This window comes from Balaenoptera physalus (assembly GCF_965194825.1).
Source record: "Balaenoptera physalus genome assembly, chromosome: 6".
NCBI classification, from domain to species: domain Eukaryota; kingdom Metazoa; phylum Chordata; class Mammalia; order Artiodactyla; family Balaenopteridae; genus Balaenoptera; species Balaenoptera physalus.
The window spans coordinates 59,413,609-59,427,848 of record NC_138885.1 but is presented as its reverse complement, the minus strand read 5'-3'; the positions used below and the strand labels follow the sequence as shown (position 1 = coordinate 59,427,848).

Here is a 14,240-nt window from a genome sequence, read left to right as displayed (position 1 = left end):
AAATAACAGGAATTCTGCTCCCCATGAAGACAACTGAATTCAGGAAATAATGCTTTATTTCCCAAGATTCGATCCTGGCTGCCAAGCCTACACAGTCCCTGCTGTGATTAGCTCTTGTTTTCCTTGGGCCACTGGGCCGTTCAAATGGCAAAGTTATAACAACTGGGAATTTAAAGCTTTCTCTTCGGCCTAAAGGATCTCTAGATAATTAGAGGAAACCAACAATACTTGATAGAACCATCACAAATTCCAATATTATACAGCATAGAATTTTCTCTGTAAGGATGAATGAACAGAGAAAAATCACCAGACATATGATTGTTTAAAGTAAGGTGTATGTTTGTAATAATCGGTGCAGATACCTCCTTATGAAACAAAATTACTACAAAAGACGATATGCTAATGTTGAAATATACTCTAAGATTAAGAGGACAATTTTTTTTTTATTGGAGTAAAATTGCTTTACAATGTTGTGTTAGTTTCTGCTGTACGATGAAGTAAATCAGCTATATGTAAACCTATATCCCCTCCCTCTTGGACATCCCTCCCACCCATATAGGTCATCACAGAGCATCGAGCTGAGCTCCCTGTGCTATACAGTAGGTTCCCACTAGCTATCTATTTTACACATTGTAGTGTATTTATGTCAAACCTAATCTCCCAATTCGCCCCACGTTCTCCTTCCCCTGCTGTGTCCACATGTCCATTCTCTACGTCTACGTCTCTATTCCTGCCCTGCAAATAGGTTCATCTGTATCATTTTTCAAGATTCCACATATATGCGTTAATATACGATATTTATTTTTCTCTTTCTGGCTTACTTCACTCTGTATGACAGACTCTAGGTCCATCCACATCTCTATAAATGACCCAAGTTCGTTCCTTTTTATGGCTGAGTAATATTCCAATAAGATCAGGAACAAGACAAGGATGCCCATTCTTGCCACTCTTATTCAACACAGTTTTGGAAGTCTTAGCCATGACAATCAGAGAAGACAAAGAAATAAAAGGAATCGAAATTGGAAAAGAAGTAAAACTGTCACTGTTTGCAGATGACATGATACTGTACATAGAGAATCCTAAAGATGCTACCAGAAAACTACTAGAGCTAATCAATGAATTTGGTAAAGTAGCAGGATGCAAAATTAATGCACAGAAATCTCTTGCATTCCTACACACTAATGATGAAAAATCTGAAAGTGAAATTAAGGAAACACTCCCATTTACCATTGCAACAAAAAGAATAAAATACTTAGGAATAAACCTACCTAAGAAGAAAAAAGAACTGTATGCAGAAAACTATAAGACACTGATGAAAGAAATTAAAGATGATACAAATAGATGGAGAGATATACCATGTTCTTGGATTGGAAGAATCAACATTGTGAAAATGACTCTACTACCCAAAGCAATCTACAGATTCAATGCAATCCCTATCAAACTACCACTGGCATTTTTCACAGAACTAGAACAAAAAATTTCACAATTTGTATGGAAACACAGAAGACCCTGAATAGCCAATGCAATCTTGAGAAAGAAAAACGGAGCTGGAGGAATCAGGTTCCCTGACTTCAGACTATACTACAAAGCTACAGTAATCAAGACAGTATGGTACAGGCACAAAAACAGAAATATAGATCAATGGAACAGAATAGAAAGCCCAGAGATAAACCCACACACATATGGTTACCTTATCTTTGATAAAGGAGGCAAGAATGTACAATGGAGAAAAGACAGCCTCTTCAATAAGTGGTGCTGGGAAAACTGGACAGCTACATGTCAAAGAATGAAATTAGAACACTTCTTAACACCATACACAAAAATAAACTCAAAATGGATTAAAGACCTAAATGTAAGACCGGGCACTATAAAACTCTTAGAGGAAAACTTAGGAAAAACACTCTGTGACATAAATCACAGCAAGATCCTTTTTGACCCACCTCCTAGAGAAAGGGGATAAAAACAAAAATAAACAAATGGGACCTAATGAAACTTAAAAGCTTTTGCACAGCAAAGGAAACCATAAACAAGACGAAAAGACAACCCTCAGAATGGGAGAAAATATTTGCAAATGAAGCAACTGACAAAGGATTAATCTCCAAAATATACAAGCAGCTCATGCAGCTCAATATCAAAAAAAAAAAACCCAATCTAAAAATGGGCAGAAGATATGAATAGACATTTCTCCAAAGAAGATATACAGATTGCCAACAAACACATGAAAGGATGCTCAACATCACTAATCATTAGAGAAATGCAAATCAAAAACTACAATGAGGTATCACCTCACACCGGTCAGAATGGCCATCACCAAAAAATCTACAAACAATAAATGCTGGAGAGGGTGTGGAGAAAAGGGAACCCTCTTGCGCTGTTAGTGGGAATGTAAATTGATACAGCCGCTATGGAGAACAGTATGGAGCTTCCTTAAAAAACTAAAAATAGAACTACCATATGACTCAGCAATCCCACTACTGGGCATATACCCTGAGAAAACCATAATTCAAAAGGACACATGTACCCCAATGTTCATTGCAGCACTATTTACAATAGCCAGGACATGGAAACAACCTAAATATCCAATAATAGATGAATGGATAAAGAAGATGTGGTACATATATACAATGGAATATTAGCCATAATTAAGAGGACAATTTAAATATGAAAGTAAAGCCAACAACAAGAGAGTCCAATTGGAGACTGCAAGGATACTTACAAAAATAGCTAAATTTATAAGTACAATATGAACAATTAACAAGAGGTTAGAAAATGCTGAAAATTAAATCCACTAAATAAAAGACAAACTCAAAAAATTTCCACAGATTTAAGAGCGAGGAGAAAACGAGATAGAAATGATTATTAAAAATATAAAAAATGTATAAGACAAAAGCCCAGAAGATGATATAATTAAAGCTAGCAATTCAGAAGGAGAAACTAAAGCAAACATGGTAGTTGCAACAATTTCTAATCTCAAGAAAGAATGAAAATTTTATATCAAAAAGAGTCTGTACATCAAAAGGGACCAGCAAATAACACATACATTAATGAAAATAAACCCAAATTTAGACATATTCTGTTAGGCTAGAGAAGGTTAAAAGATACAGATACAAATTTTTCAAATTTCTGGTAGGAAAAAATGGTTAATTTGCAAGAAGAGGAAAAACACTAGCAAAATTCTGGCTGTATCTTATCTTCCCCACATTAGATGTCAGAAAATAAAAGAACAAGTTATTATAGAGGAAAATATTTGTATACCAACTGAAATTGTCATGCCTATATGAGAAACAGTCTCATACATCGAGAGGTAAGAAATATATCATCAATGTATCCTTCATGAAAAGATGATTTTAAGATATAGTTCAGCTCTACAGAAGATGATGTGAAAAAAAATGGCAAAATTGTGTATAAAAGAACTCTCAGTTAGGACATAGAGTTAAACCATAGGGCTATATGTAAATCATTATATGTATATCCATGTCAACTAAAACAATACACTTATTAAGAACATTTCTGTAAATTTGTATAAAATACCAGATTACCTTTTAAAAAAACTAGGAAATAGTTGTACAGGGAAGGAAAAATTAATATTTTTATCATACAGGGAAGTAACTAATAGATACTGTTTCATTCATGACGCTGGCAATTTCTTTTAAAATAATGGAATGAAAACAAGGCCATGTATGCATTCCAAACAACTAGAAAAAAAACAAGAGGGAGAAAAAAAGAAAAAAGTAAAAATGATAGCTGATACAGTCCAATAGACAAATCAGGAAAAATAATAAAGAAGAATAGTAGAAACCACAAAACAGGTTATCAGAAGAAAGACCAAATATACCTAAAACTTATGATAATAAATTGTGAATTGGTTTATTCATATTAAATAACAAAAAGTACCAAATTAGATCACAAAGCAAAAGTTGGACAGATGCTGTTTATTTAAAAGAAGCATAGAAGAAATTGCCAAAACTAAAACTAAAAAATAGGCAAAAATATATCAGGTAAATACAAACAAAAATGTAGGTTTTACAATGTTATTTGAGACAAAATATATTTCAAGGCAAAAATAACTTAAATGGATAAATAAGGTAATTTTATATTTATAAAGGTAAATCTTCCAATAAAGTTATACTAGTCATAAATTTGTAAAGTTAATAGTAGTACGTTATTTTGCAGAACTGTTAGAAATTCAACATAATTCAACACAATGGTAGAAGACATCAATTCATTTCTCAGTTTTTGAGAGATCAAGTATAAAAGCAAGATAAAGGCATTGAAGATTTAAATAAAATAATTATTACTGTTATTTTAATAACTAGGTACCAAACCTTGTACTGTACAGAGAAAAATTTTTTATAATTTCCTAAACTGATCAGTTGCACAGCAACAAAGCAACAAAAAACAAACAAGCAACTATACAAGCCGAAATATCTGACCTTATCGAACTCTAGAAGGTAGAATTTGTGGACCTAACCCACATTCCTTGACTACAGTACATTAAACTTATAAAACTTATTTTAAAATTTATAAATAGTTAAAATCCTCTATGAAATGTTTATCATGTATGAAAATGAAATTGTCAAAATAGTATAAGAAGTAGAAAACTTGACCAGGCAAATTGTAAAGGAATTAATTGAAAAACTATGTAAAACTACTTTAAAATAACAATTAAGGTGTTGTTTTACAGAAGAGTTACTGATAACCTCTAGAAAATAAATATTGACATTATCTAGAAACACTTTATTTCCACATTTTTAAATTGACTCAAAGCATAGAAAAACAGTAAATTACTCAAAAGATTTAAGAAACAAATATAACCTTGATAGTAAAACTTTACCAAAAATGCAATCTACAACCAACACCACTAATGAATACAGATATAAAAATCTTAAATAAAATTCATCAGCTACTTAATAACACACCAAAAAGCAACATCAAAAATAGCAATTAAAAAATAATATAAGAGAATATATTCATGAAATATATTATGTCAGTGGATCAATAAAGAATATGAACTATATCCAGATGCTAAAATGGCATTTAATGTCTCACATTTACTTGTAAATTATTATAAATTCTTTTTGTCAGAGAAATAAACATCCTTACATGATAATGTCTATCTGTCTCAAATCAAAATTGCATCAATAAAATTACATCACTATGGATACTAATGTCAATATATTTTAGTGATGAAATATTATAAATATCTATTTCAAAGTAAGGAAGAAGCTAGAAATTTTCACTATTAATTTTTGCCAGGATAATCTGCCAATAGTAATTAGAAGAAAACAATATTTAGAATTAAATAGAGCAACCATTGATTAGAAGTATTGGAAAAGAGTAGATATAATTATCATAATTATTTACAGACAAAATTATATACTTAGGCTAAAAGAAGCAACTGTAAAAATGGTAAAATTAGTAGGTTATATCTGTAATACAGATGTACCAACACATTTCACTGTATAAGATCATTCATCCAGAAGTTTAAATACTATCAAACACCTACACTTTGCAATTGGACGGCAATGTGAGTATATAGGCCAAGAGGTCTGCAACTCAGATCCTACAAGGGCCATTTAGTAAATGCTTCAGGCTTTGTGGGTCATGTGGTCTCTGCTGCAACTATGCAACTCTGTCTTTGTAGCATGAAAAACAGCCATGGAAAATATATAAAGAAATAAGCATGGACATTCCAATAAAATTTTATTAATGGACACTAAACTTCAAATTTCATATCATTTTTACATATCACAAAATATTCTTCTTTATTTCCCAACTGTTTTAAACAAAAGAGGCTATAAAAGGCCATAGTTTGCTGACCCTTGATATAGGTTATAAGTGGACTATCAGTGATATTACCACAAATCACTCAGATAAGTATTATGCGGACCAGACAGCACTGTCAGAGCCTATGTCACGTCGTGAAGAATTTCAGAAACTTCATGGGAGAAAGGTTTTTACTACTAGATATCAGTGGGAAGAAAATTTTGAATATAAGGGTTAGGAAAGGTAGATAGGAGACACTGAAAGGTTTAAAAAAAATAGTTGTCATCTTCTCTTCCAGTTTCTGTAGATGGAATAACGATAAATTCTGACACACCCCTATGCGAAGATCAGCAAGAATTTCCCAGTAAATAAAGTTTTCATCTTTTTGTTTTAAAGTCATGATGCTTCTTTAAAAATTAAAATGTCAATTAAAAAAGACAGTGAGAATTTCTTGGCAGTCTGGTGGTTACGACTCTGCGCTTCCACTGCAGGGGGCACAGGTTCAATCCCCGCTTGGGGAACTAAGATCGCGCAAGTCACATGCCATGGCCAAAAAAAATAAAAATAAAATAAAATAAATAAATGTATATGTATATATAGACAGGGAGTGTGAATTTGGGGAGATAATAAGTTAAATGCATTTACTGATTTTACATTTACAAATATTTAGGGACTTAAGTAGTTTTTTCACCTTTAATTCATCTGTTTTTGATCACTGAAAAAATAATCAGACAGCAAATACATTATTTCAATTAATTTGCATGATACACTTATATTAATAAAAGGTTTTCTTTGTGCACTGTAAAAAAGGCTGTCCTTCTCAGTTCCATTCTTAAACAAAATTAAGATACTGAATAACATCCTGAAGCATTCAGATATGCAGAGCATGTTCAGACTATTTCTAAATCCATATCTCTGTATCTTATGTGTTTAGTTTTATTACCTATGAACTAAATTCTCCTGTCTTGTTTCTACTTATTCTATTTTTTTCTGTACTTAGTCTTGTTTATGGGATTTATATAGATACCAAATATATGAGATTATCTTTTAAAGCATATTAATTAATTTACTACCACATCTAAATTCAACTATGGAGTCAAATTTCCTAGATTCAATTTTGGTTTACACATTTCTTACCTATGTGACCATCAAGTTATTTAAACTCTATGTGTTTCAGAATCCTCATATTTTAAATGTGGTCATAATAGTGCCTAACTCACAGGATCATTGTGAGGATAAAATAATCTGATTTATGTGAATTGTTTCATTAGTGCCTATATTATAGTAAATACAGCATACCTCATTTTATTATGCTTTGCTGTGTTGAGCTTCACAGATATTGCATTTTTTACAAAAATTGAATGTTTGTGGCAACCCTGTGTTGAACAAGTCTATTGACACCATTTTTCCAACAGCACTTTGTGCCACTGTGTCACATTTTGGTAATTCTTGCAATATTTCAAATTGTCTCCTTATTATTATATTTGTTAAGGTGATCTGTGATGAGAGATCTTTGATGTTATTATTGTAATTTTTTAGGGGCACCAAGAACCACGCCCATATAGGATGATGAATTAAATCGATAAATGTTGTGTGTATTCTGACTGCTCCACCAATCAACGGTTCCCTGTCTCTCTCCCTCTCCTCAGGCTTCCTGATTCCCTGAGACACAACAATATTGAAATGAAGCCAGTTAATAACTCTACAATGGCTTCTAAGTGTTCAAGTGAAAGGAAGAATCACGTTTCTCACTTTAAACAAAAGCTAAAAATAAGTAAGCTTAGTGAGGAAGGCATGTTGATAGCCAGGACAGGCCAAAAGCTAGGCCTCTTGTGCCAACCAGCCAAGTCGCAAATGCAGAAGAAAAGTTCTTGAAGGAAATTAAAAAGTTTTTTTTCAGTGAATATACAAATGACAAGAAAGTAAAACAGCCTTATTTCTGATACGATGAAAGTTTTAGTGGTCTGAATAGATCAAACCAGTCACAATAGTCCCTTAAACCAAAGCCTAATCCAGAGCAAGGTCCTAACTCTCTTCAATTCTATGAAGGCTGAGAGAGGTGAGAAAGCTGCCAAAGAAAAGTCTGAAGCTAGCAAAGGTTGGTTCATGAGGTTTAAGGAAAGAAGCTATAATCACAACATCAAATTACAAGGTGAAGCAGAAAGTTATCCCAAAGATCTAGCTAAGAATATTAATGAAGGTGGCTACACTAAACAACAGATTTTCAAAGTGGACAAAACAGCCTTCTATTGGAAGAAGAGGACATCTAAGACTTTCATAGTTAGAGAAGAGAAGTCAATGCCTGGTTTCAAAGCTTCAAAGGACAGGCTGACTCTCTTGTTACGGGCTAATGCAGCTGATGACTTTAAGCCAATGCTCATTCACCATTTAAAAAATTCTAGGGTCCTTAAAAATTATGCTAAATTTACTGTCTGTGCTCCAGAAATGGAACAACAAAGCCTGGATGACAGCGTATCTGCTTACAACATGGTTTACTGAATATTTTAAGTCCACTTTTGAGAATTACTGCTCAGCAAAAAAGATTATTTTCAAAATATTACTGCTCTTTGACAATGTATCTGGTGACCCAGGAGCTCTGATGGAGATATACAATGAGATTAATGTTGTTTTCATGCCTGCTAACACAAAATCCATTCTGCAGCCTATGGCTCAAGGAGTAATTTAGACTTTCAAGTCATATTATTTAAGAAATACATTTTGTAAGGCTACAGCTTCCATAGACAGTGATTCCTTTGATGGATCTGAGCAAAGTAAATTGAAAACCTGGAAAGGATTCACTATTCTAGATGCCATTAAGAACATTCCTGATTCATGGGAAGAGACCAAAATATCAACATAACCAAGAGTTTGGAAGAAGTTGATTTCACGCCACATGATGACTTGGAGGGATTCAACACTTCAGTGGAGAAAGTAACTGCTGACGTGGTGAAAATAGCCAGAGAACTAGAAATAAAAGTGGAGCTTGAAGATGTGACTGCATTGCTTCAGTCTCATGATAAAACTTTAGTGGACGAGGAGTTGCTTCTTACGGATGAGCAAAGAAAGTGGTTGCTTGAGATGGAATTTACTCCTGGTAAAGATGTTATGAAGACTGTTGCAATGACAACAAAGGATTTAGAGTATCACATAAACTTAACTGATAAAGCAGCAACAAGGTTTGAAAGGACTGACTCCCATTTTGAAAGAAGTTCTACTGTGAGTAAAAAGCTATCACACAGCATTGCCTACTACAAAGAAGTCAGCTGTGAAAGGAAGAGTCAATCAGTGTGGCAAACTTATCTCTATTTTTAAAAATTGCCACAGGCACCCCAGCCTTCAGCAACAACCACCCTGATCAGTCAGCAGCCATTAATACTGAGGCAAAACCTAAACCAGCAAAAACATTTTGACTCACTGAAGGCTCAGATGATGGTTAGCATTCTTCAGCAATAAAGTAGCTTTTAATTAAGTTATGTACATTTTTTAGACATAATGCTATTGTACACTTAGTAGAATGCAATGTAGTGTAAACATAACTTTTAAGTGCACTGGGAAACCAAAAAATTCATGTGACTTCCTTACGGCAATGTTCACTTTATTGTGGTGGTCTGGAACCGAAGTCACAATATCTCTGAGGTATGCCTGTGTTCTTGACAGAATAATAGATGGCATAAGAGAATTTAATTGAAGAGATTAAAACAAAAAATGACTATTCACAAAGGCATGTTAGGGTTAAGGAAAACCAACAAAGCAATGGTCACCACCCCAGGGCTAGTGGCAGTAGGAAGCAAGAGAAGGAAGTGATTCCTGCAATCAAGAGAGAGTAGGGGCCTCCTGGCAAGAGCTATGGCCTTCATATTCTACCATGGCAATCTGACAGGGAGATATGTGAGAAATAAACACGCTAACTTCATTTTCTTCCAACTCTCCAATCCCTGCTGGTGCCCATCTTCGGCCATCCCCGCCAGAAGCCACAGGCCAAGTGTGCCTCTTGAAACAGTGACAACAAAGAACCTCCCAGGTCTCAAAGCATGGTTTAGAAGAGTAGAGGAAAAAATGATATGTATCCAACACAGCAACTATCCCATCATCATTTTTCAAGGCATCTTTTTTGTTTAGAAGTGTGACTATGACTTATCATTACCATGTCTATTTGCCACTGCAAACCACAAATGCCCCAAATTTACTTCTTGACAATAAGAAAGTTGAATATGAATAACCCAACCTATGCCTTCAGTTCACCTGATAGCCATTGATAAAGTTGAAAATTAGTCTTCCTTTGTCTATAAAGTTGACAACATGCTTCTCAAATTAGCCCTTAAAGAATAAATAGCAGATGCTCACTGGTAATATTTGATGTATTCCCCTCCTTTAAATCATCAAAAATTGACTCACATAGAAAAAAAATACAGGTTATTGGCATTAAGGATTCTAATTTACTGAATGCCCTAGTCATTTCATACTTAATAACAAAGTGTATTAGTTTTCTATGGCTGCTGTAACAAATTACCACAAACTTGGTGGCTTGAAACAACATAAATTTACACCTTTACTGCTCTAAAGGTCAGAAGTCAGATATGAGTTTTACCTGGCTGACACCAAGGTGTTGGGAGGGCCACACTTTCTCCAGAGGTTTTTCTAGATCCTGGAGGCCACCTACATTCCTGGTTCTATGAACTCTACCTTATTCCCACATCTCCTACTTCTTCTGTATGCAAATCTCCCTTTGCCTCCGTCTTATAAGAACTCTTGTGATTATATTTAGGGCCCATCCAGAAAATTCAGGATAATCTTCCCATCTCAGGATCCTTAATTTAATCACATCTGCAATCCATTTTGCCATATAAGGTAACATTTATAGAATCCTGAGATTAGGACACGGATATCTTTGGAGTCATTATACAGTGTACCATAAAAGGCTATGAAAGTTCTTAGCTTACGAACTGAAAATCACATGCTAGAAGCCATGGACTTTTCAAGTTGTCTCTCTCTCTCTCCTTTTAATCTGCCCCCTTTTCTCCAGGAACCACTAAGTGTAAAAATAACATATTAATTTATATTATAACTCAAAAAATGCATTAGAGAAGTTAATCTCTCTATTCAATCTAGATCAATTTTCATTTGCTAAGCTATGAGGTCATGGATTAATTTATGCAATGCAAGGTAAGAGAATCACTGGGGTGGAAGACACCAAATATTTCAACACATGCAGCACTTTGCATAAAATTCCTGAGACAAAATGTCATGCTTTCTTTGAAAATCTAAATGTAAAAATACACATCCCATTGGCTTTTTTCTTTTATTCTTATTATTGTTATAGCTTGTTCTATTTTGTTTTCTGTTACCCCCTTCCAGAATTACTAATGTTCCACTGATTCTTACCATCTATATATTGGAACATCCCAGTATGTGTCCTTTCTTATGCTATGTTTGTGAACAACCCTATACCTAGCCAATACATTCCCTTTTTTCCCCTTGCTAACATTTTTGTTAGTCTTTTTCTGTTACTTGTTGTAAAGAACACTTGATTTGCTAAAAACACTGTCACAAAAACTAAGATGGTATTTACTGAAATATAGCCTAAATCAACTCAAATCTTCTTAAAATGTTTTGAGTTGTAAAATGTATTATATTGATTTATTAAATCATATTTTGTTTCATTTATAACTCTTTCCGGTCTTTAATAATGACCAGAATTTTTCTGAAGACTTAACCAAGGTCAGGAATCTGAGAAAGCAGAAGCTCATGGAAAAATGATGAACTACATGGAACCAGAGATTAAATTTATTGGCTGAACTTTAGCCAAGTGATCAAGGTTTCCATCATCAGTAACAAGTCATGCTGATAGCAGGCACCCCTCATGATGTGAGGAAGATCAATAATACACATGTCTGTCCTTAAACAGTAAACAATTTTACATGAGAGATGACCCAGGTGCACATATGTCTGGCTAGTCCACATTATGACAAGTGTAAAGATAGCTGAAGGATGCAATGGAAGTACAGAAGAAAATGTGACGCTGTATGTGAAAACATCAGAGAGAGCATTATAAAGGAAGTGACATTTGAGTTAGATCTAATTAAGACAAAAGTTCACATATATCTTCTGAGGCATGGAATATTATAATTTTTTTTTCACTGGAAACCCGGAAGTTATTGAGGACAGAAATATATTCAGTAGAAATATTTTTCAGTATGATTAAGTAGAAAAACATACATTTTCTAATAGCAAGTTGGCATATTTATGTTAGAATTTTCTATAAATAAAGTAATAAAGACATATACTAGGCATTTAACAAAAACAAATACCTAAGCTGAGATTTAGAATACATGCATGAAGACACTTTAGGAGAGCTAAACTGGGTAATTTCAATTAAATCCTACTGGTTTAATGAAATCCCATCAGCATCACGTCAGCATAAGATGTCCCTTGTATTTCCCTTCTCCCACAACAGCAATAATTTGGCATATATCCACAAACAAAAGTACCTCTGTGGAAGCACCATATGCCAAAGACCCAGAATAGCTAAAACAACCCTGAGAAAGAAGAATAAAGCTGGAAAAATTACATCTCCTGATTTCAAACTATACTACAAAGCTACAATGGTCAAAACAGTATGACACTGGCATAAACATACACACTAGACCACTGTAACAGAATTGAGAGCCCAGAAATAAACTCTCACATGTAAGGCCAACTAATATTTGACAAAGAAGCCAAGAACACTCAATGAGAAAAGGATAGTCTCTTCAATAAATGGTGCTGGGAAAACTGGATGGTCACATGCAGAAGATATTGAACCCCTATCTTACACCACACACAAAAATTAACTTGAAATGGACTGAAAAGTTAAACATAAGATCTGAAACTGTGGGCTTCCCTGGTGGCGCAGTGGTTAAGAATCTGCCTTCCAATGCACGGGACACAGGTTCAAGCCCTGGTCCGGGGATATTCCACATGCCGCAGAGCAACTAAGCCCGTGAGCCACAACTACCGAGCCTGCTCTCTAGAGCCTGCGAGCCACAACTACTGAAGCCAGTGTGCCTAGAGCCCGTGTTCTGCAACAAGAGAAGCCACCGTAATGAGAAGCCCGCACACCGCAATGAAGAGGAGCCCCTGCTTGCTGCAACTAGAGAAAGCCCATGCGCAGCACCACAGACCCAATGCAGCCAAAAATAAATAAATAAAATAAATAAATTTTTTAAAAGATCTGAAACTGTAAAATTCCTAGAAAAAATAGGAAAAATCCTTCTGACATTCATCTTGGCAACAATTTTTAGGCAGTATGACACTAAAAGCACAAGTAACAAAAGCAAACATTAATAAGTGGGACTACATCAAACTAAAAATCTTCTGCATAGCATGAGAAACAATCAACAAAATGAAACAGCAACCTTCAGAATGAGAGAAAGTATTTGCAAACCATATATTGGATAAAGGGTTAATATCCAAAATAATATAAAGAACACATACAATTCAATAGCGAAAAATCAAACAATCTGACTTTAAAATGTCAAAGGACATGAATAGGAATTTTTCCAAGGAAGACATCCAAATGGCCAACAGGTACATGAAAAGGTGCTTGACATCACTGATCATCAGGGAAATGTAAATCAAAACCACAATGGGATAACACTCACACCTGTTAGAATAGTTATCATCAAAAAGACAAGAGATAAGTATAGGTGAGGATGTGGAGAAAAGGAACCCTCATGCACCATCCATGGGAATGTAAATTGGTGCAGCCACAATAGAAAACAGTATGGAGGTTCCTCAAACAACTAAAAATAGAACTATCATATAATCTAGCAATCCCACTTCTGGGTATATATCCAAGGACATGAAAACAGAATATTGTAGAGATATGCACATTCTCTTGTTTATTGCAGCATTGTTCACAATAGCCAAGACACAGAAACAACCTAAGTGTCCATTAGTGAATGAATGGATAAAGGAGATGTTGCATATATCATATATATAATTGAATATTATTCAGCCATGAGAAAGAAGGAAACCCAGCCATCTGTGACAACATGAATGGCTTGGGGCATTCTGTTAAGTGAAGTAAGTCAGACAGAGAAAGACAAATACTGTATGATATCACTTATATGTGGAATCTAAAAAAGCCAAATTCTTAGAAACAGAGAGTAGAATGGTGGTTACCAGGGCCTGGAGGGTGAAGAAAATGGAGAGATGTTGGTCAAAGAGTATAAACTTCCATTTAGAAGATGAACAAGTTCTGGGGATCTAATTACTGCATTGTAATTACAGTTAATAATAATGTATTATATAGTCAAAAATTGTTAAGGGAGTACATCTTAAATGTTCTCACCACAAAATAGTAATGGTAATTATGTGGCATGATGGAGGTGTTAGCTAACACTACATTAGTAATATTTTGCAATATATGTGTGTATCAAATCGACATGTTGTATAACTTAAAGTTACACAATGTTATATATCAATTATATCAC

The 14,240-nt window shown here is 34.3% G+C and overlaps 1 protein-coding gene across 1 annotated transcript in view; it reads right to left on the bottom strand.

Moving 5' to 3' along the window:
- The window catches only part of LOC309662305 (sodium channel protein type 2 subunit alpha), a 162,090-nt gene that overhangs the window by 112,261 nt on the left and 35,589 nt on the right, over window positions 1–14,240 (bottom strand). The gene's annotated exons all lie outside the window — the stretch shown is intronic.